At 36.3% G+C, this 25,270-nt stretch overlaps 1 long non-coding RNA gene across 1 annotated transcript in view; it reads right to left on the bottom strand.

The window, feature by feature from the left end:
- Positions 1–471: 471 nt before the first annotated feature.
- LOC147652679 (uncharacterized) overlaps positions 472–25,270 on the bottom strand; it is a 29,801-nt gene continuing 5,002 nt past the window's right edge. The window contains exons 2-3 of the long non-coding RNA XR_015288046.1: positions 8,185–8,275; positions 472–672 (exon numbers count right to left, since the gene is read on the bottom strand). This is a non-coding gene — a long non-coding RNA (uncharacterized LOC147652679). The remainder of the gene's footprint in view (positions 673–8,184; positions 8,276–25,270) is intronic.

Raw genomic sequence — 25,270 nt, forward strand, 5'->3', positions numbered from 1 at the left:
AACTATGATTTTAGAAATGTTCATCCTGTGAAGAGTTATGTTACATTATGAAAACTAACAGTAAACAAAGGGAATGTTGGCACACCTCAGAGCACTCCAAATAACGTTGTTTCATACTGATGTCACATCTGAAATAATCCATTATTTAGTATGTGTATAACACTATCTTTTTAGAGATTGTTTGGATTGCAGAAACTTTTTGTCCTAGGGCAACTCAAGTGGCCCCAGAAACCTGACATTACATTTCAAACAGACTTTCCCTGATGTAGAGATGTAAGCCAGATGACCTTTACTGAACACAAGCCTTTTAATTTATGATAATAAAACAACTGAATGGACCCAAGGATTTAAAATTTAAATATATATAGGCAAGAGTATTTTTTTTTCCAATCTTCTGCACAGTTAGGATTTGAAGTTACTCTGCCATCCCCTGATGATTGTCAGTTTAAAATAATTAAGAGAGGAAAAGTCTGTGATATAGAAAGTGTTTTTATTTAAAAAAATAGTATACCAGCCAACAAAAAAACTCCAAACCCAAACAAACCAAGCCAACCAGCCAACCAACCAAACAAAAAATCTTTCCCAATCCTTCGAGGCTGAAATGATACATCATTGAGCTCATGGCTTGTCACAGAGATTTTGCTGAATACTTTAGGATGAATTGCTGGGAGGCTAGAGATAAAAAAATAGGAGAAAAAAAGAAATTTATTTATTTTTTTATTTCTACCTCTTTGAAAAGCAGATAGAATAAGAAAACGATCAGAAATATACATCAAAGTCTATGATTCCATGTAAATATCTGTCTAGAGAGAATATAAGAAAATTTACAGCCATTTACTAAAAATTCCATGCTTTGGTAACACAGTAAAATTTGAAACCTGTGGAAGTATGGTGTCCCTTTGCTCAAGCTGCTTTCCTCACAATTTTGGTCATTATTCTTTATCCCACAGGTATGCATACCCTCTGTTCTTTTACTTTTCTGCTATCTAGACTCCTGATTTTACAGCTTGTTGTTAAAACTTTATTCCTTTTGTCATCCAGTCAAACCCTCTGTTCTAATTCTGGTTCCCTTAGGACTGTTCTATGTTACTCCTGAACTAAGGTTGCTCTGTATAGAACCCCCACTTATTTATATAAATAAACCACTCCCATTTATATAAGTAAATAAATATAATATTTTAATGTATATTATTTTGTGAGGATATGAATAGAACAAAATATTCTAGACCATGTGAAATACAGGTAAATAAAATTCAATGTAACACCTGGATACTACCTCCAAGATACTATTAGCAGCACAGCTTTCCATTGTTGGAAAGGCTGAATTGACAAAAGCAGGTGCACAAATGGTACTGATGTTGAAGATCTCATGATGAAACTCCGATATTTCATCTTAAGAAGTTATTTCTATTATAACTCATAGCAGAAAGGAATTATGACATAGTCTCCTCACCTATTACTGATTATTAATAGTGTTTATAAAGGAATTTCTGCTTGCAGAATCTGTAATTTACTGCACAGAATTGCTTTTTCAGCAGGTCCCCTTTTGTAATCATCATACTCAAAAAGGAAATGCATCTTTTACAAAAATGTTACTACAAGTGTTCATATCACTGCTACTGCTTCATATTACTGATCACTCAGCACATTGACCAATCATCAAAAACAGTGATAACAACAAAGACATTAGGCTACTTATTAAATACTTGCAAATTTCTGAATTTGAAGACCAAAGTCTGATTTAGATACTGATGAACATCCTTTAGTTAGGTTAATTCCTGGCATCAAATCAGGGAATTATCCTTGCTGTATTCAGGGTGACTAAATTTGGACCTGGCCCCCTAATTCTAAGAAAAATAATGAAAATCATAAAGAAAATTGAAACTAATTTTTTGAAAAACAATTTAGTAATCTGAGAGTTCTTAAGGTAAAATAGCTATGTAAATTCAAGAGATTTTTCATGAAGTGTGTAATTTTAGATAGAATCTTTTTGCTCTATAAAGCATCATATTTCAAATTATTGATAAATTATATAGTATTCTAACCAAATATGCAAACTGACTTCTTAGAAAGTTACTTAGATGTCAGGGTAAGTAATGGCTCCTTTTGTAAATTTGTAAATTTTTGTAAAAAAACTGTGATGAACTGTATAACAATTCAGGAACTTTTAGCTAGAAAAGCTTTTCACCATATTTTCAGTATTACTCATACATTCTTTTCAATAGATGAAGCATTTCAAACACTGGAGGAAAGTTGTTTGTGATTTGAGACTGACATCTTTACCTGGATGAGATTTGATAGTGAGATAACTGTAATCATAAAGAAGCAGCCTGACTTTGAATAACAAACAGGGTCATTTCTACAAATTAGAGAGAAGTATAGAAAGATTAACATCAGAATTAAACCTTTAATGTAAATGGCCTCAGGAAAATAAACTTAATCTTAACTAAGCAATATGAAGCCAGTAGTTATGATTTTAAACCAAATCACCTGCCAAAGCCTCATTCTCTCAGTCAATTCCTTTTTCTTCAATGAGATGTAAACAGATAAAGCCCAAGGGATTTTAGTGAGAAGTTAAATGTTAACTAATCAAGTCTGAAATAACATATGAGCTCTTCTTTGTCACTTGTCTCCTTGAGCATCTGGTCTCAGCTACTGTTACATTGTTAGTGAACAATAAGAGAAGGAAGTTCAAAGCACTGATTTTTACAATAGCTCGTTTGGCAATTCTATTTGTGTCTGGCTGTATTTAAAGAACAAGACAGTCTCCATTTCATGAAATAACCTGACTACAGAAACTGGGCAAGAGTCAGTAGCACTTTTAATGCTTTTGCAGTAACAAACTTAGAGTTCTCCTGTGCTTTTTTCCTGGAAACACATACTCTTCCTGGGAATAAAAAGCTAAGAGCAGTAATCTATTTTTGGAAAGGATAAAACTCACTGGGTTTTGATGTTAACCCTTAAATAAAGATAAGCAGAGGGTAAGAGCTTCCTGGCAAGAGGGTAAAAGACCTTTCAGATAACAAAATGTTTGTCATTAATCCAGAAACTCTGTAAAAGCCATTTGCTCCTAGATTGTAAGGTGTCTAAATACACAAACCCCTTACAAATTAAACATTTAATCAAGTAATAATGGGGGCTATCAAAATAATTTACATGGCAATTTTCTCTTATTAAGAAAACTGTAACACTCAACTGTGGAGGAAAGAAAATGGAAAGAAACAGTTCTGCTTGGAGACAGGTTTTTTTTAAATTATGAAAAAATTAAAAATTAATGAAGTTTAAACTGAAAAACTATAGCTTCTACTTGGAAATCCACCTAGACTACAGAGCAAAATCTTTTTTCTAGGTGTAAGAAATGATACAAAGAAAAGATCTAGTACAAATATACTTGCATAACTTTACTTCAAGGAAAAGCAAAACATATCCTTTTTTCCCTCTTCTTAGGCAAGAGATGTCTGCCTGGATTCAATCTCTTCTGTTTAGCACTAGGATATGTAAGTACCTTGATGCAAACTCCCTACCTTCATTTCAAGCTGATTAGACGTGACAGTGGTTTCAATCCCAAAGCCATACTGCAACAATACACAGTGATGATGAGTCCTTCTAAAAGGAGGGGATCTTTTGCCTCCTGCTGGTTTGCATACATTTATTGATCCAACAAATGAGAAAAAAGTCCTTAACCTCTGAAGCTTATATCCATGATTTCAGTTTTAAGAAGAGTGTGCTCTACCTACCCAGTTAAAACCAAAAGTATGAAAATCCTCATCATTTCTCTGTTTCAACCTGTGTGGGAAGGCCAGTGAGAAAATGAAGAATAAGGAATCTTGCTACAAGCTCAGTGAGATCTCTGTAAAGCAGGGACTCTAACTCTGATCCTTGCCTTCCCACTGCATGCTCCATATACTCTCCATTACAATGTCACTGTACAAAATATTTCCCTTTAGGAACATGACCTGGGAGCACTGCAAGCTCCTTTGGCCTCCAGTCCAACCTGGATCTGGTCAACTCCTACAATGACAGTTTAGGCTCATTATGATTTGTCACTTCTGAAGCCAGTTAAAATAACTGCACTCAGGCACACAGTCCTTACCTTATCCCTGGTCCAATACCATTAGAAAATTACAATAATCACTCCTTGATACCCCCACAAACCTTCAGGTCTATGTGGGGTACAATTTGAGTCTTCCTAATTCCACACAGCTGCACAATTCCTTTTTATGAGCCTAGGTGTAATTAGATCCTGGCAGCTGCAGGGCAAGGGCTGTCACTCCACCCTGACAGTATCCAGGCCAAGTGTTACCTGCTCTGTGAAATACTAAAGTTCTTTCCTTTGATTTTTTTCTCACTGAGGGTAAAATCAAGACTCCATGAGATAATCCCAAAGCAATCAGAACCTCAAAATTACACCTTTGTTCTAATTATATGTTTATTTTAACTGACATTGAGGTTTAACCAACCACCTTTTCAGGAATAGGCTCCTTATGACTAAAAAATGATATGGCTGGCAAGAGTTAATTTTAAAATTAGACTTTCAGGTTAGAACTAAAAGGGAGGGGTCAAAATCAGAAAATTATGAATAAATAGATATTAGAAGACTTTATGCCAACCTCTTTTATACATGAAGCAGAATGGATATGCCAGAGAGGCAGTGGAATTGAGCAGTGCACAATTATTTCAGTAAAAAAAATATGACCACAGTATATTTCATCAGGTAAGTTAAATACATACTATTCAAGCTTTTGCTTGAGAACTGCTCTGTTGGAACCATGTACAGATTTTTTCAAAATACTTCAAGACTAAATATATCTTTGTGGTTTCTGATACACCTTAAGGATACTTTTTGCTCCATTTGGCATGTGGGAGGGAGGTGAGAAATGTAAAAAATAAGCCTAAAAGTTGAAATATAGAGGATAACATCAAAGGAAGAAAGTTATTAAAAAACCATTGCTTGTGTCTGGTCTTCTAGAATGGCCCAAAATGGAGCCACTTAAACCAGCTTATAAATCAAATCTAATATGTTCTATTACTACATTATAAAGGACTTTTTTTCTATACTTTTGTAGTGGTTTGATCCTGGCTGTAGGCCAGGTGCCCACCCAAGCTGCTCTATCACTTTCCCATGCTCAGTTTGCTAGAGGAGAGAAATAAAACAAAAGAACTGTAGGTTGACATTACAGTCATGGGCTAAACAGATTTGACCCAGGATAAAAGAATTTAATTTATTTCCACAGCTATCAAAGCAGAGTAGGATAATGAGAAATAAAACTAGATGTTAAAAACACCTTCCCCCTGCCCTTCCCTTTTATTCCTGGCTCAGCTTGACTCCTAATTTCTCTACTTCCTCCCCTCCAGTGGTAAAGCTGAATGGGAAATGAAGAATGAGGGTTCTGGTCAGTTTATCATTCATGTCTGCCACCGCTTCCTCCTCACCCTACTGCCCTGCTCCAGTGTGGAGTGGGGCTCACCAAGGCTCGGTATAGGTGCCAATCCTGTTTAATGTCTTTATGCTAAGCTTTAGTTGGCATAATGGTGTTTGGTCGATGTCTGAACTTGATCTTGGAGGTCTTTTCCAATCTTAATGCTTCTGTGATCCTATCAACTTCTCCAACATGAGTTTCTTGCGAACTGCTCCAGCCTGGGTCCCTTCCATGGGTTGTAGTCCTTCAGGCACAGACTGCTGCAGCACGAGTCCCCTGGGGTGCACAAGTTCTTCCTGCAAACCTTCTCCAGTGTGAGATCCTCTCCCTATGGTCACAGGTCCTGAGAGGAGCCTGCTCCACCACAGACTTCCCAGAGTGCCACAATGTCCTTCAGGCCCCCACCTGCTTCTCCACAGGCTCCAGGTGGATCTCTGTTCCTGCATGGAGCCCCACGGGCTGCAGGGGGACAACTGCCTCACCATGGTCTTCACCATGAACTGCAGGGAAATCTCAGGTCCAGCACCTGGAGCACCTCCTCCCCCTTGCTCTGCACTGATCTTGTGTCTTCAGAGTTATTTCTCACATATTTCCATTCTTCTCTTCTCTGACTGCTATATTCTTCTGTGCACTAAGTTGTTTTTTATTCCTTCTTAAATATAATATCCCAGAGGTTCTGCTGCTATAACTGATGAGCTCAGCCTTGGCTAATGGTGAATCCACCAGCGTCATCTTGCATTGAATCTCTTGCACATAGGTGAAACTTCTGGTAGCTTCTCAAAGAAGACATGTTTGCAGAATTCCACCACCAAAACCTTGCCACATAAACATCTGTATACCCTCTTTTCTCACAATGAACATACACAATGATTTTTTTAAAAAAGGAAGTGGAATGGCCTCAGAGTTACAGTTCGAGGATTCCTGTTTTTCCAAATTGCAATGTTAAGTTTATTATGGTAATATTCAAATTAAAACAGCTGCATTGAAAGCAGTCTGGACACATCAGTTCATCCCTCGAGTATATTTCTGAGTAAAAATTAACATTTTTTTTTAAAGCAAAAAATAGCTTCTTAGTTTCACTGATACAGGTACTCTAGAAAATCAAACCATTAATTTATTTGTGAAATGTTTTCTACTTAAAATTCAATTATCTTATTTTTCATAAAAGTTCCACACTTGCTATTGAGAGAACTATTAGAATAATTTAATAGAATGATTAATGGTACATTACTTTGGAATATCTATCAATTACCAGGTCAAACACATACTGTGAACAATATGACCTACTGTCCCATATAATCTGTTTATAGATGTTTTGATTCTTGATGATTTTATGTTAACTACATAAAGTGCTATGCATAAGTTGGTCACTGTTATCAAAGGCTGTGAAATTTGTTTTCCTAGACATTGTGATCAGAGAAAGGATTTAATTCTCTTCTAGTTATACACCACATCCCAGATTATACTGAGATGCCCTCTTTCACAGCTATCATTGCTTCAACATCTTTATTATCAATGAGGTTTCCCATTTCTCAATCCTGCAGCACAGTGGTGGCACAGGAGAGACATTTTACCTCAGCACGTGAGTGGGCAAAGGGATGTGTCCTTGCAGGTACAAGCCATGAAGGTGATAGAAAAATAAGTAGGATAAGCCCAAGGAACAGAAAATAGGTGAAAAGCTGATAATGCTGTTTGGGAAGAAAGAATTTTAAAATATGTTAAACTACAAGGAAGTAGAATTATGAAAAGGATGTGATGGGATATAAAAGATAATTTATAGTCCACCTTGTTCTTTCTTTTGAATGTGAGATATGAGGTATATCAAACTCCTGGTCAATATGTTCAGCTAGACAGGGATGAGTCATCTAGAAAAGGGTGGACATTTCGAGTTTTTTATTTTGAGATAAGCAGACAAAGCGAGGCTTGCTTATTTTTCTTTAACCAATATTTTTTATAAACTTACGTAACAGTTAATATGAAATCTCTTTGTGTAATTTACTGACTGATTCTGTAAGAATTTTAGTGAAACTTGCATAGAGAATGCTTTGGCTGGGAAACATCAAAGCATACCACAAAATGACGATAAGCCTAAAATAAGAGTAAAAAGCATTCTCTGATAGTGCCTAGCACCCCATTACATATTATGGGCTGTGAATAAAAAGTTCACTGAACATAAGTACATATCAAATGGAAGTGATAGCATTTCCTTAAGACGGAAACAGTGAGTGTTCTTACTATCCCCATTGATGAAGAGTTACAAAAAAAATACATAATTTTGACATTAGAAAACCAAAGAAGGATGTACTTGCCATTAAAGTCTAAGGCAGTCAGTGTTTGGGATAAAGAAAACTCTTCCTAAAAATACAATTAATTTTGGTGTCATTAAGTATTTGTGAATCATGATTCAACCTCAACTAGCTCTATAAAAGTCCATATTAGTAATTTTGTGCTTGTCATAGTTCTGCTGTGCTCATCTGCTCATCACCAAGGCAGGCAAGTGCTGGAGGTAGCAGTACTGAAGCAAATGTTTAAAAGAATAACAGCATAGCAGAGAGGCACAAGGAAGGGCAGTACTAGTTGTAAGTACATCAGACCTGGAAGACAGGATATTTAAAAAAATCATTACAGAATACAGAAGCAAAAATTTAGTTTTCATACTTGTGTATATATGAATCAGTGTTCTACAAGAAATGCATATATGCAAATAATCAAGGTTAAAAACCAATTAATCTCCACTGGTAAAATTCACATGGATTTTTCTCACCACTGCACTATAAGCTGTTTTCTTTGTCACTGAACAGCAGTCATTTTCTGGAAAACAATCTTCTCTTTTCCTGTCTCTGTAGGAAAGATTTCTGGGGAAGAGAGACAAAATATATATCAGAACTATCATAACCATAGAGCAATCATAACTATAGCTGACTAAAACATGCAATGTCCAGTTCATGAAAGATAAAGGGGATCCTGCTCACATCAGTTCCCATAAGATGAAAACTCCAAAGTTACAGCTCCTCATGGACAGAAGGACTAATAAAAACTTGCATAAGCTCATCAGAACTGGAAGGTGCCAGGCAGTAATGGGCTCTCCAGGCTCTAGTGCTTTTTGGTGACACTGATTTTCTCTTCAGTATCCTGTTTGACACGCTTTGAAAATGACAGGCCCATTTCACTGTGCATCAGCACTCCCTGCTTCCCCACTCTCTTTGCCTATCATCGTGCATGAAATGGAACAGTGCCACATCAGCCTCTCAGACGCATGACTCATGACTCTCAGACTCCTTTTTCAGCCCTTCTGTGGTCCCTAGATTTACTCTATATCCATTTGGAGATTTGTTCAATGTGTCTGCTCCATGAAGGACCCTTGACTTCCTTCCTCTGTACATCTGTTATCTCCCTACCAGAGCCAGTGACCTTGGAAACACAGTGCCCTGGCATAGAGAACAAATCCCTTGGCATGGACTGCCAGGATGGAAAACCCTGTCACTCTGGAAACCTACCTGGCAGTGAACATAAACTTTGTGGTCTCAAGATATCTTCAAACAAAACTATTGTTTTTGAGATGAAAATTTATTTTCACAGAAAATAGACCATATATACTAATTACAGCAATGAAGCTAAGGTAGAAGACAATTTCCACAAGCCACTATAATAATATCTTTTTCTTCAGAAAATATCTATGTGTAAGTCAGTCTATTAAAACCCAAGTAGAACAATTCAGGTGATTGTTTTTCTTTTTCTCTGCTCTCAATTTCTTTTAGCAATGTAGCTAAACACTGAAATCTCCCCTCCCCTCCGTTTCCTACTTCTATTGTGTTCCATATTCACCCTCACTAGCACCACTTTTCATTCTTGCAATAGATGCAGAGCTGAGCTGCAAAGAGAACAGCTAATTGCAATAAAGACAACTCCTGTTAATTTATGGAGGAACACAATCCTTAAGTGTGACTACTTCCTATTTTGAGGAAATTTTCTGTCACATTTTGTCACTTCTTAAACATCTTCAAATATCAATGTGATTATCTCAAAAACTACTAAACTAAGGAACACTCTTTTATTCAGAAATTATGACTGAATTTTGATAATTATAGTTTAAAATATCACTTTACATTATATGTCAAGATAAATATCATAGCAATTTACTGAAATGCAACATAAGATTTAAGCTTACTTTACAAAGAACCTTACCATATAATTGCATATTTGAATGGCATGTTTATATAAGATTTATTGTTATTTTGTGGGTTAGATAGCTCAGGCAATATGGTAATTTTAAGCTACAGCTATCCAGGATATGTATATGATGACAATATATATACAGAATGAAAATAGATGTAAAAGCATCTAGAGAGAGAAAGAAACAAATGGAAAGAGAAAGAAGGAGGGTGTGTATGCTAGGCTAAAACAATGTGGATGGAGAAAACCATTGGAAAAAGAGTGATGAAAAAAATACATCTTCCCCCCAGCAGGTTTTCTATTTTTGTTAATGTCTTTAATAATTTTATTGATTTTCATAACACTGAGGCTTTAATGAAGTCAGTGAAGTTACCTTGACAAGGCACAAACATTAAATGTGATGAGAATTATATTTTCTCAAAATGTGGTAAGAAAGGCATTATTTCTTATAGGTATTTGAAAACATAATGTATTAAACAATTAATTAAGAATGAAACAAAAGAATTGCTCAAAATGTCTAGTACTGGTTCTAAGTATTTCTTTATATTCAGCAAAGTTTTCACTTAATAAATTATTGAAAAACTATAACACAAAAATGTCACTGAAAATCCTAATTTAATTTACTGATCAGTAGCAACAATTCCTTCAGTTAAAAATCTTAAAATCTTATTTCTGGGAAAAAAGGGAGGCAAGGTTAACATGATAATGAAGGACCCTGAATAGATGCAGCTCAGTGGTCTATCAAAACTGCAGTATACAGCAACTCAAATTTACTAATGGTATGAAAAAAAAATAAAAATTAAGTGCTCTATTCCCTAGTCAGTTTGCTTCTTTATGTGATTTATAACTATTTGGAACAAGAGAATGGCAACATCTACACTGGAGGGAAAAAAAGAGGTATTTCAAGAGTATTTAGGTACAAGCTGAGGCACCTTCCAGATTCTGTCTTAGAGTTTATTTGACTGTGGACTTGACAGGTCCCTTTATGATCTACTTCTACTGCCTGAATGAAAGCAGAAGGTTGGCTGGGTCTTGTCTGGGCCTGATGGATCGACTCCTCCCATCCTCACTTCCTCCTAAACTGACACAGTTGAATTCCTGATGAGGTGGCTCATTCTCCTTCCATGGTTGATCAGGGAATCGAATACCCAAGTTTAACTTATTGTGACAGGCTGTGTGCCAGATGTCCTTGTGATGTTTATGTCTTCATAATTGTACTGCACTAATGTTGAGCAGCCAAGGGTGAAAATCAGATTATTTGGAAAAGTTTCAAGGTTAAGAGTCTCCTGCATTATCAGCTGCTCCCACCAAGACTTTCATTCCAGACCTCCTCTCCCTAAGAAAAAGAAAATAACATGACTGTATTGTGATTTGTTTGACAGAGAATATTATATTAGATCTTGCTCCAAAATGCCAGGACTCTTATTTCTATTCATATTTTTTAATTTAGCCCATTATCCTGTGTAAGCAGGATGAAATCTATAAAAATATTTTCTTTCTTTTTTTTTTTTAATACAGGAATTCCAACTATGCCACAGTGAGCTGTATCCAGACCACTGTGTTATGGTATCCTAATTCTTTCACACAGCGTGTTTGTTGTGTCTTTTGCTTTCTTCATGTTGGTCCTTCTAGGAGAACTTTGTCCCACTCAAGCTACTCTGCTTTCCCAAACAGACTGAATGATCACCAGAGAAAGGATCTGGGCCTGACTCTTCCACAGGAATACTCCCAAATCACGCAGTTGGTATTTTCTTTTTACCATTGTCTATTGACTACTTAAATAATTTTCACAGAGCAGAATTGTTTCACTAGGGAAGAAATAGAAATAGACATATAGTTCAGGATTCCAGCTGTTTAATTATTAAAGATCTTTCATGAAAAAATGGAAGAGCCCAGCTGAAATCCCTCTTTCATGCTATATATGGAGAAACTAGAATTTTGCTCTCAAAAATCAAGGAAAACAAGCTGGGTAAAACCAACTGCTCTTCACACATCATCAGGTGTTCTCTCAGTGCTATTACTAGCTTTACTGTAGCAGGGAAATATCTGCTTTGTAATTTTTCCAGGACAAAATTAAACTAAGGTCTTAGGTGTTACACAATTCAGCAGAAATGAAGGTGCTGAGGGAAGTAGTCCTTACAAGGTTTAGACGTGTTAGACATTTTGGCTTTTAAAAAGGTAGTTTGATGCCTAATTTCCATTTGAGAATCCAGAATGTTTATATATTATTTTATATTTTGCTGTATTTCAGCATCATCTTTCCCTATGCATTCAGTGATTGCTGGGGAGAAATTTTTGCCTTTTGTGAGTCTTGCAGTCTCCTGCCCCTTCAGTTTCTGCTGAACAATCTGTCACATTCGCACTTTCTATTAGCTAGTGACACAATCTCTATTGACAGCCTCGAATGCTAATGGATTTCTCTCTCCCTTATGCAGTGAAATTAAATAGCATCTCTAAGTCCATCAGGAAAGCTGACAAACACCATCTACATAAGAAAACAGGCCAGGCAACAACCTCAAGGGGCCAAACGTTGGCAGAGGTTTGTCGTGCGTTCATGCTTTCTCTACAGGGTTCCTGGGGGCTGCCAGGAGAATTCTCTGAGCTGGGCATAGCTGTCATTTTCACTTGAGTAATGCCCCATGTTGGACCAGGAATAAAGAATCTAATAGCTAAAGTACCCTTAACCTCACATGAGCAGCATAAATAGGCTAAAACACAGCGCAGATTAGCGCAGCACAGCTTGAGGTATCACAAGCCCTACACGAGCCAAGGGAAGTGCAGTGCTTAATGGAACACTTTAGGGCTATACAGATAGCTGTCCCCATTGGGCATTCCTCTCTCTGGGGCCTGCTGCTCTACACAGTCACATCTGCTGGGCTGATTTTTTCTACATGCATTGATCTTTGTTCAACAAGGCCAACAGGCAAAACTATTGATCTCTTAAATGCATTTTTTCTTAAGGGAATGCTGCTTGGACTTTTTAGAATCATAAGCTCATCAGAGACAGAGTTACCACACTGCTAGAATGGCAGATTCTGTGCAAAAACCATGATGGCTAGTTGTTAATTTTTAACTCTCTTAGGGTGTTCTTTCTACCTTGAGCAAGGAAAAAAAGAGTATATATAAGCTCACAAGAAAAAAAAATGACGTTAAATTAATGAAAAAAAAAAATAAACAACTTTATTGCCATTTGATAATGTTTTCTTTCCTTGGTAAATGGCTATAGGAATAATCAAATAACTTGGAATTAAAAAATAGCTACTGTCTAAACAGCAAAACATTACCCTTGGAAAAAAATCTTCAATATACAAAAGTCTGGAAATGTCTCTCTCCTGTTTAAGGGGTGCTTCTTAGACTTGTCAGACAGACAAATTTCAATTGTGTCATATCTCCAGAAAAAGAACAAACTTAGCAAAGTTCACATTATTCTGTAGGTAGCTACAGATTTTATTTGGGATGGGATTCTCTGGGTGTGTGTGACAGGCTGGCAGGGGAGGACACTTGGTATTTGTTTGTGTTTTGTATTTGGATGTCTAAAGACAATGTGGTGAAGCAGAACCTGGCATCAGACCTGCTGGATACCTTCTGGTGCCCAGGTCTGAATAAAGGGCTGCATATGAGATTATGTGGGCATTGTCAAGAAATCTGCCAGCTGCTAAGAGAAGGTGGTGCTGCTTCAACCTCCAGCTTTTAAAGATTACCCTGATCTTTTAGAGATCACTGAAAATATTTTATTTCTTTTTGTTTCTTGCTGGTCTTTGATAAAGAAAATCCACAGAACTGAGAAGTTTACTGTGTTTCTTATCTGGTGAAGAAATATGCCTCCATAATTTTGCCTTGTCTCTCAGCAACCACTGAGATATAGTAAACCACTATATCTCATTTGTTTATTTCCGTTTCTGCTGCCTAAAGTGTTCCCTGTTCTCCAGCAACATTTCTGTAGTTTGTTTCACAAAGTTAATATTGGAAGCTGATGAAAAACTCCCACTGAGTTCCACAACACGACAGTGAGAACAATCACATATATTCTTCTGACAATTGTTTTATTTAGCGTTTCCACATTTTCCTCTTAAATTTAAAAACACTGATAGACTTCACCCATATTGCTTTGCTGCTTCTTTATGCTTTTTTCCTCACTTAAGTTTCATGCTGAAAACCACTGTCCTGTGTCTCTGCTTCATTGACTTACCACTCCATTGCAATTCTCAGCTGAAAAGGAATTGTTTCTCTGCTGCTAACCAGGGCCTGATTCTAATCTCTGAGCAATTCTGTATCTGTGTAAAGCACATTGATTTTAGTAGTGCTAGTTTCAATTTACACCACTGATAGAGGGATGTGGCTGTGGATATAATTTCTCTCTTTCCATTGTTAATATTGTTATCTTACCCTGGAAGAGTATTATCTACCTCTTTAAAGCCTTTGGGATGCAATCTGTACAAACCACATTATACATAATAAAGTTGAATTGTTATGTTTTGACTTGCTTTAAAGATAAAGCACTAGATTTTTATACCAGTCTTAACTAGATCTTTCCTTTTGTATTGATTTGTTTAGACAGCCAAGTGTGAAGAATGTGTGAGATGTCTGTAATAGTTTATTAATATTATATGGTCTACTTGCTTGCCTGATTATTATAGTTGTGTTTTTCCTACAGATTACAAGACGGTTAATTCAAGCAGAAAGTCCTTTCAGAGCAGGGGCAATGGTTTATTTGCAAACTTAAAGAGGCAGTTCAGGTACGACAAGGCATGAGATTTACCTTTAGCTACTCCACATTTAATAATCTGGTTTATAAATTGAAGCCCTGTTATAGATGGAAAGCAGAAGCTAGGAAATATCAGAGAACAGCAGCTGAAGGATGGAAGGTAAGCAGACTCTTAAGAAACAAACTGGACACTAATCTGTATGGTCATTGGAGAGGTCAGGGCTTGGTACATATTCAGGTTAATTTTATACCAAATTAGAAAGAACATCCTGTCTTTTTTAATTTTTTTGTTTTGCTCAGGCATATTTAAAAAAAAAAAAAAAATTGTTTGCTACATTTCCTAGAACTCTTTAGTACTGCTTTAGTCCTAATTCATCTCAGATACCTTGTTTCCTGCATCCATTTCTGCCCAAGTTCTTCCCATAGGTGTGTGTCCTCTGTTTCTGAATTAAACCTGTTCTTCCTTTGATACATTCTTTGGCTCATCCATTTCTTTTGGCCACTAGGGAGGGCTTTAGGTCATTTTTCACACAAAATTATTCTCTTTGTTCCACTCTATCCCCTGTAATGCAGTGTAAGTCTTATTTGATAATATCCCCTAGGAAAAAAGTTTAGCAAGAGTGGGAATCCCCATGAGATTTACTAAATTCTCCCACATGGCACTCTGTCACTGGGACCAGCTGAAAGAATATTACTCTGATTGCTTCAGTCTCCCTTTAGACTGGCTGAAATGGAGAGCTACAGTCAGAGAGCACAGAGGTGACAGACTGCAACCATCTTTGATTTGTAGGTCTGCAGAAGGTAACTAGGAATGTTTAAAGCATTTAATATCAGTATTATCCATTATTAATTTCTCTTATTTCATTAAAAGTATGTTATTCCATCATTCATGAGCTGATTTGGAGCATTTTTATTCTATTATCTTTGACATACAGAGGTACTCACTGAGAAATATGAAAGAATAATTTTTACTGGAGCTTATTTGTGAACTGCTGGCTTTGTGTATTCACTGTTTGTGTATTCACTGTGAATAGTTTGCTATTCACAGCAGGCAACAGATCACCTAAGCCTAATGCCATTGTTTCTGCATCCTCACTAGATGACTACAAATTTATAAGCAGAGCACTAACCAAGGCTATGTAATGAGATTTTCATACCAAGTTAAATCAAGCAAAAATTCAAGAAACTTTCAATGCACTCTCTGCGAATACAGGAGTGATGTACAGTTAATCACAGAGTGACAAAGAGACCTAGACAGGTCAAAAACATAAATACAACCTTCTCAATCACATCATTCTTTATTCTCAAAATGTCTTTTAAGTAACTGAAATTTTGTCAGTTAATTTCAGTCTCTAATTACTGATCTTAAAGGAACGTGGTTAAAAATCTGGCAAAGGCACTGGGAAGGAAATTTAGTAGTGTAATTTGCATAGTGTATGGTACATCTACTGGACAATATTTAATATGTATTTTTATGATGACTTGTTTTTAAATAACTATAAAAGTCCAAGTTGAGATACTATTAATTTCATTTTTTCATTGTTTGCCCATCCATCTTTCCATTGTCATGATACAAAAATATCAAGTCTAAAATACAAAAGTAGAAAATATAAAATGTAGAATCATAAAACAAAACTAAAAGCATAAAAGCAGAGGATTAAATCAATATTCTATGCGCAAATATTTTAGAATTGTTGTCCTGGTTTCAGGTGGGATGGAGTTAATTTTCTTCCTAGTAGCTGATACAATGCTGTGGTTTGGATTTATTATGGGAATGACATTGTTAACACGCTACTGGTTTAGTTGTTGCTGTGCAGTGCTTAGCCTAAGTCAAAGGCTTTTCAGTTTCCCATGCTCTGCTGGCAAGCAGGTGCACAAGAAGCTGAGAGAGAGTACAGCCAGGACAGCTGACTGCAGCTGGCCAGAGGGATAATCCATATCAAAGAGCATCATGGCCAGTAGATAAACTGGGGGAGTTGCCCAGGAGGGGCTGATTGCTGCTGAGGAATGGGCTGGGCATTATTTGCCCATTACCTTTTTTCTTTGGGTTTTATTCCCCTCCCTCTTTTTCTTTTCCATTTTTATTTTTTTTTCCTGTTATTAAAAATTTTTTAGCTTAACTCACAGGTCTTAATTTTTCTGATTGTCCTCATCCTCTGGGGATGGAGGTAATAGAAGAGACAGGAGAGTCTAGTACTTTACTTGATGGCTGGGGTTAACACACAGTAACTAGGATTTTTTTTAAATTCATTCTCAAGGGCAGTTAATCCAATGAAGTCAGATTTGTAAATTGAAGAAAATGAACATGCTCCAAAAGTAGGCAGAACTAAAATTTCAGTGGTGTTCTCCTTTTCACATCTCAAAAATTCCCATGGATCTCCTATTGTTCAACTCCCTTATTCCAGATGTAACCAAATGAAAAACCTGATAAAGATGAAAATTCTCTTCCTTTCTACATAAATTTATTCCACTGTGTATCAGGGATGATAGCAAAAAAGACAAGAGCTGTGAGACCTGCTTTCCTGAAGCTAATGGAAAATTTTCTGTAGAATTCCATGGTCTCTTAAATAAGACACTGGAACTTCATCAACATCCTTGAAAATTCATAAATTTAAGATTCCATATTCTAAGATGGTAGATGAAAGAACTATGTGAATGCTTGCTACTTACAGAGCAGATGGAAAAAATTTCTTCTATTAATATTTGCAGGGGTAAGAAATGTCAGGAAAATATCAGGTCTTTATATAATCTCTGGCAACTGCATTTTGAGTTATCAAAAGACAATGAGGATGTAGTTAAGCCTGAGCTATTCAGTGTTTTTTCAATATTTTTTTCCTGAAGGCAGAAAGCTAACATTATGACCTATAGCTATCAATATTTTGTGCTAATAACACTAAAATTGGGAATACAATATAGATTAAACCAATATAACAAGACAAATGTTAGAAGATTAATACAGTTATAATGTATAAAATGCATTTAGAGAAATAGAAATTCAATGTAAATTCAATTTTGTACCAGACTTTACAATTTTACAATATGGTTGTCACTGTAATTTCTTAGGTTTGTTAAAAATTCTTTATTCACTACTATCTAGGTTTAAATTCTACAGAACTATTCAATAAGACTGCAGAAGAATGTACCTCATAACTCATTTATCCAAAACTATTTTCAAAAGAATGAGAGGATAGTTTATCTAATAACTAATATTATAGGTACTTCAAAAACAAACAAGTAGTGATGCTGCTTTTAATCATATTTTTTCATGGGTGAACAGTATTGTAATTTATCCCATGTCAAAATTACCTGAAGCAGAATGGAACAGTATCAGAGATTGATGTGGTCCTTACTCTTTCTAGGGTGCATACCTGCTGTCTACCTCTACATGGTTTGACATTTTGATGGATACAGGTCAGGCTACCACTGCTGGTCAGTAATTTCAGTTATCCATAGGTGGTTTCAATCATAACTAATTTATTATTTTGCACATCTGGACTGATGTTATTGCCCTCTCTTCTCAGTGCCCTCATCTAAATAACTCTGGGGAAAGTAGGTAATGCAAAAGAGAATAACAGAAAAACAAAACAAAACAAACAAACAAACAACAAAAAAAAAACCACCAAAAAATCCCCCAAACCAAAAAACCAATAAACCAGGCTTATCTATTGTGATTATTATAATCATCTGCATTGCTCAGTTCAGTCTGCATATGTAATAACTTAGAAGGTGCAAGGGCTAATATCTTTCTTGCTTATAATACTCTTACAACTCTAATGAGTGTTTTAATGTGTCAAAACTCCCTGCCCCTGTGAGCTGAAGAATTATTGTTGTTTTCACCTTGCAGATGAGAAACTCCATTTATACAAGATTAGATTTGGAATCTGCTGCTCAACCAGGAGCCATAACAGGATCTCTCATGTCTCAGAACACCTTTCAGGTACCTGCATGATTTTCTACCTCTGTTTAGCTATCTTCTTACAAGTTTCATTATTTATTATTCTGTATTTACTCAAAGATGGATTCTCTGGAGGAAAGATCATGAACCACTTTTTCCATAAATTCCACAGATCTATAACATTAATGTGATGGCTGCAGGACAGATCCTAATCAGTACTAAGCAGAAGGATGGAGAGCAATCAAAACTCATAGCTGAAATTCAGAAACTGTAGTGATGGTACAGATAGGTTTAACATTTTTATAGTGGACAATTTAGGCCAGAATGAGCAATGGTGGAAGAAGTGTTTTCTCCCACACAGTTCTTGGAGCCACTGGGACAATCCCAACATTGAGCTTTTTTGAAAACCTATAAAACACTGCAAGATATTTGAAGAGCATGTAGAAAAAGTTAAAGAAATAATTTGTATTTCTCAAGCATCACTAATTTTCAAGGTATAAGACATAAATATTTTCCCAACATGTAAGTCACTCCCAAGTAGTAATAAATCCAAAATCAACAATAAAATTAGCTTTCATGAAAACAAAATATAAAGTATATTTGTATTAGATGTTATTTAATGGCATAGTCCTACAGTAGAATAATGGTATTAATTTTGTAAAGATTGAAACTCTTCTGGTTTTCATACCTCTACGTAAGCTTTCTTCATTCCACTTCTGAGTCTTTGCTTTTTCATAGTGTCTCCCAGAATTATTAAAGTGGTTAAGATTTCTTAAACATGACAGGGTGAAGTACAAGAGCACTGCTGTCTTTCTAATAGCTCATGAACAAGCAGAACTATGCTCTGGAGGACTGAAATCTCATAAGGTGCTTCCTCAAATAAGATGATTTGATGTGATAAAGGATTCTCCAGACAAGTGAAATGAGGCAGCTCTAATTTTTTTTCAACTTCAGGAAAGTATTTGAGATAATTCTTTCCTATTGTAGAACAAAGACCTTTAGATATTGGAAAACTGGACACTGAAAACATAATAAAAAAGATCAGATTTAAAAATTGTACTTTTTCATTAACCATACTGCCTGTGATATGAAGAAAAACGTGTTTTCTTTTTTTTTTTGCTGATTTGCATCTGCTTCTTTCTAAACTATTAGGCCCCCATTGATTACTTAGGTGAACATCTCCAGACTGATATTCTTATAACAATAATATTTTCATTTGTTAAAATAAAGGTACCTAGAATGGAGGGTTTGTTTTCTCTAAGTTCTAATGGATTTATTACCTTTTAATTAAATGTCTGTTTTACAGAAAACAACTGAAGGTAGTGGAAACATTTTACTTGAAAAACTGATAGCATGCCATTTTCAGAAATACATTTAAACCCACGTAGAAGCCACAGGAAGGAATCCTCATCCTAACTCTGCTTTAGAAGATAGAAATTATAGTCCTGCACTGCAAGGGGAGGTGAGCTGTGAGCTGAGCACAGATGGGAGCGGTAACCTGGCTGACAAAACACCTTGTCTGGGTCAGAACAGAGCTCAGAGACTGATCAGCAAGTCTGCAGCAGAGAGATGGGTCCAAGGCCAAGCCGAGAAGTCAGACCAGCAAATCTGGATGGGATCCACAGAGGTGAATCAGCTCAGGCACAGACAGAGCTCCTACACAGCAGCAGTGTAGTGCAGGCTGGGGCAGTGTTAAGTCTCAGTTTACAAGCAGCTCTGAAATGAAAGGCAGGGCAGGACCTTGTTCCCAGCTTTCCTCACAGGAGTTCCTATCACCAGGGTCAAACTTGGACTCAGACAGCTGAACCCTGTAGCTTTTCCAGCTGAATTCCTGAAAGTGAGATGAGCTCTGGGCCCCAACAGCTGGAATGCAGGAAGGAATGTGGAAACAACCACAAAGCAAGTATGAGCCTTATTTACTTCTGGGAAACAGGTAATTTCATATTACATTCTGGAGGATGTAGCACTTCTTCCACACAGTATACAGGATTCCCACATATAACTGGTGCTGATACTGTAACTGGTTAATCAAGGAAACACAGTTATTCTATCACAGTGAAAACTTAAAGAAAAAAAACAAGGGCGACAGGAGATTGTGAAATATTAGTGGACAAAGGGTTAAATCCCAAGGAAAGGCTATCAGTTTCCAGTAGAACTATTGCAACATGAAAGAGACACTGTGGGAATGCACCAGTGGAACAGGATGCACATGTGAAAATGAAAAGCAGATTATTTATTTGACAAGTGGGCTTGAATGTACTGCCTTCAGTCCAGACATGCCTTTGGCTGTGTAAATTGGTCTTTGTACTGGGACCTGCCCAGGTCTCCAGCTACAGCTCCTCCTGAGCTCTTGGAAAGGCAAAGGATCAGGTTATGAGTGTCTGCACATGCTGCTGACTCTTGCTTCCAAACCATTCTGTCAGAAGAAAGCAATAAGTGCAGTTCCTCTTCAGCATTTTTTTTCTCTCCAGCCACTATTTCTCCTCCTTTGTAAGCAAGACAGAGACAAGATAGGAAATCTTTGCTGCTATAATGTTGTCATGAAAAAGAAACCTCGATCAGAAGCTTTCATCCCCTCCTTCCATCTCTTCCAATTTTTGTTTGCATGGTCTTCATTATGTTTTTTGAAAAATGTGTGGGAAAAGTAATTTACTCTCATATCCAAAGTGAAAGGAGTCTTTCAAAGGTCTAATGAAACAGCAACTGCTTTAGGTCAGTCTGTTCATGCAAAATTAGGATCGCCTGCTAACAGTGTTAATGCCAGCAAAACTATGGACCTGCTGCACAACTTACATCTGCTGCTGAAAATAACTTCATGGTCTGCCTTTTTAGTTTGCTAGAAGAGAACACTAGAAACACTGTTCACAGAATGTGTTTGGGATTACAAGAACAGCCACATTAAAATGCAACAGACCAAGCAGATCCTCGGGAGTGTGCAGAAGAATTTAAGTGGCCTTGAAGTACTTTTGTGGCTGTCCAGAAATCTGTCTGCATCAACCTCTCATCCAGAGAGCAAATCCTAAGTATGGACTCCTTGTTGTGATTAGAAAAATCCTTGAAAAAAAGTTTTCTTCAAAACTGGCATGCTTTGAGCCTGAGGAATGAAAATTTCCTTCACATAAACACATTTTTTCTCTAACCTTAGGAGGATACGGCTCTGTTCATCACACTGTCAAAGAGTATATGCAAACAGATAAGTACCAGCACAGTGATGGAGCAACACAAAAGCTGAATCCTGAAACTGAAAGCATCTGCATAGCCCCACTCTGGAGCCTTAGACAACACCTGGGGCTCTCTGTGGACCTCCATAGGGACCTCCATGAGCCAGCCCAGGCACAGCCCCATCCTGAACCTGTCCAGCCACGAGCAGAACATCTGGGAACACCAAGAGCAGATCCCATCCTCAGGACTGGGCACCTCCCTGGGGATGGTGATGGGATGAGGCCAGAATGGGCTGATGGCCCAGCTCAGCAGATCCCATGGGTGGGCAGGGCAGGGCTGGGGCGAGCTGGAGACAGGGCTGGGGAATCCTTGGGGCAGGGGATGATGGATCTGGCCGGATGCCAAGGGGTTCTGGGCCTGCAGAGACTGGCAAGGAGCAGTCAGACCCATCCGTGCTCTCAGGGTCCTGGCAGAAGGGACATCAATTACTCTCAGGTATCTGCAGTATCTCATCACTGTATCACTGCATTCTTACTGCTTTACAAAATATTTTCATCCATACTCAGGTAATATTTGGGTTTTATGACTGATTATTTTACAAGTGCCAAGATTTTCCAGAAATACTTGTGGGGAACAAGCAGAAGTACAGTCAAATAAAATTTCCATGCAAAACTGAGTAACTGTAGAAAATGCTTTTCAGCATTCACCCTGTTCTAATCAAAGCAAACCCATTATATTTTTTTCCAGAAATAGAATTGTACAGAGTCTACACAAAAGCACAGAACACAATGCAGACATAAAGGATGATAAACACAAGATATAAATTTAAAGTTTTAAGGTAAAAAATGGACAGGAGTTTAGACAAATGTAATACTTGCAAGCACAAAATGTTCAAAAGACATATCGAGATATGAAAGGTAGTTTTAATATTTGAGATTAAAACATATCAAACCAAATTTATGAATGCAATACATATTTTTAGGCCTGAGTAGAGACTATATTCCTGCTTCAACAGATAAATATGACTTAAAGGAACTAGGACAAGTAAAAGGTAATTAAGAAATATCCTTAGAAAAACTAAGATTTATGCAAGCTGCTAATTAACATGCCTGAAAATTATATAAATAGGCATGGTTTAACACATATACATTTTGCTGTCCTAAAAAAGTATCATTTTTGAGTTTGATCTGTTTCAAGGAGAGTGGTATGTAGAGGATTGCAGCAACATAATCCAAATAAAGAGATTTATGATCAAAAGTTCCAACAAAATATTGCAAAGAGAAAAAGACAGAGCCATATATGAGGAATTTTAGCTCATGATTCAATTATTTCTGATATAATAATATATTTTATTATTATTGTTATTATTGTTATTATTGTTGTTATTATTATTCATTATTATTATACACTATTATATATTAATAGAGAATTATAGGGGAAATTTCAAAATATATTGGACATCTATACTCTACTGCAAAGTGTATCAAGACCAAACAACAATGACTAGAAATCTTAGTGTACAAACAAAGCTTAATTGGCCTCTGAGAGACCTGATAGCCTAAATCAGAGATACAAAAAGACAGGTGGGGAGAAAATAAAGCTTTTTACTGTATGATGAAACTATTTATGCTTTCTCTGTAGCTCCGAAGGAAGAGAGAAGCAGGCCTGTTAAAAGCCTTCAAAAAAGATAAAAAGGGGAATAGAACAAAGGAGTATCACAGTAAGAGAGAATAAGACTGATGCACCTTATTTCAGATGCCTAATACCTGAAGGATGTGGCCTTCTGGTAAAAGGAGAATGCCTGCTGCATAAGAATTATAAATAGACCCAGTCTACCAATAAATTATTGAGGACAATGTTGAAGCATATATATTTTACAAATGCTGAGAGAACATAGGCTGTGCTATGTGAAAGACGCACCTGACTAAAGAGAAAGAAACATTTGAGAACGTAGAATATATGTGAAACTTTCCAAAAGTATCAAGTAAATAATTCTGTGCAAATTAATGTAAAAGTGGAGCAAAAGCATAACTGTAGATGGAAAAAACAAACTTTAGACAGGAAGATGAGCTTTCATAAAAAGCACTTCTAAAGAGAGGAAGGAAATAATATTAAGTATGACATTATTCATATTGGTAATATTGGTACAGAATGAGACTATAAATCTGAAGGGGTCTAAGAGTAGGATGTGGTTTTATAACAACAAGCAGATAAACTGGAAAAAAGCATAAAGGAGAAAAACAAGTGCTGAAGTGCTTACAAGTTAGACTTATGAAGACTGCAGGAAGCTGAATGGGTCAAGAAAATAAACTAGTAAAGAGTAATTAGATCACCAAGGACGGGGGTTTTTTTTATTGTTTGTATGACTTCCTTTTCATGTCTACAAAGGGTAAACTAAAAAGTGAAGTGTTTAGCACATGATGGGAATATTCAGATAGATGTTAGCTAATCAGTTGGGTATTACTAAGACCTTAGAATATCTTTTTAGCATTCAAGTTTGGGAACAAGTTCTCTCGCTAGGTTCTGCAATCTTAATAATTTCAGAATTACACAACAAAAGTTATTCTCTAATCCTGAAGTTCTTGATAAAGCAATTTTATTGATTTAAATAAGAATTAATCTCCCATTGATTCCTGCATCCTCTTATTCCTAGAAGACAGATTACTCTATACTGTGCACTGGTTTGTTTTTCTATTAAAGCTGGACAGTCCAAGATTAAAATTCTGATTTCTCTGCTGGAAGTGTATCATTTGTTTTGTATCAAAATCAATTCTTAGAAATATACAAATTCTAAGAAATATACAAAGCCGTATATGAATAATATGCTTGGGAATTATGACAGTAAAAGGCTTAAAAATAAGTAGTCATTTCAATGGTGATATGAACATGATAGTGCAGTTGATGATCTCATCCAGTGCAAATTATTGTATTGCCACAGAAGAAAATACATTCCAATCCAGAACCTGCTTCAGATATATATCCCTGAGTTTCAAATTAATAAACAATAATTTAGTAAAACCGTTTAAAAAAACAACTAGGTATTATATGTTCATATTACAATTTATATGCTTCTATCAATATATATTCATGCTTTGTATGATATAAATTAAATCCCTGTGCCTCACTGCCTTGCATTTCACACTTCTCTTTTTTTCCTATTTTTCTCTCTTCCCCTTTTTCTCACATGCACACACCCCCTTATGTGCTCATTCTCGTGTGTGTGTTCCTGGCACCAAAATTACTTTTGAATGGGAGACAAAACAAGGTGGTTGGAAACCCAAGGTAGGTAATCACAGTTCAGCTACCTAGAGAATTATAAATTCTTAAATCAGGGCACTGGTACAGTTTTCTAGCAGCAGATGGACTTAAAAGTATAGAAAGGGAAATGTGTTTGGAACTCTTGAAGCAGGAGATTTACACTAGTGTTAGTATTTAGCATAAAATAATGATCTTTAATCAGAAACATCAGACAATGGATGAAGACTTGAATATTGCCACCTCTGTCTTCAGGTCTCTAAAAGAATTCAAAGGGATTCCAAGTCTGCAAGAGTTACATTACTTCTACTTTGTTTTTGCATATAAAAACATGGTTCTCTTCAATACTTAGTTCTCAAAGGGTTTTTAAGATTTATTTTAACATTTAAAATCTTTGCTTCTTGATTTCCATAAAAGATCATATTTTTATTTCTCTTGGTTCACAGATAAATAACTGGTTCATAGATCGGAAAATTATTTGTGATGAACATTTTCCTTGATTCATAGTGAATTAAAATGAACAAAAAATTTTGGACCCCAGAGGGGTCTTCTGAAAATAAAATAGCTTATATTAGATTCATCTCAAGCTTCAGGCTGTATTTTAAATTGACATCTTTTGCATACACATGTGAAAAGCACATTTGAATACGATAGGGATTT

Source organism: Cyanistes caeruleus, chromosome 6, assembly GCF_971803275.1.
Source record: "Cyanistes caeruleus chromosome 6, bCyaCae1.hap1.1, whole genome shotgun sequence".
In the NCBI taxonomy this organism is placed as follows: domain Eukaryota; kingdom Metazoa; phylum Chordata; class Aves; order Passeriformes; family Paridae; genus Cyanistes; species Cyanistes caeruleus.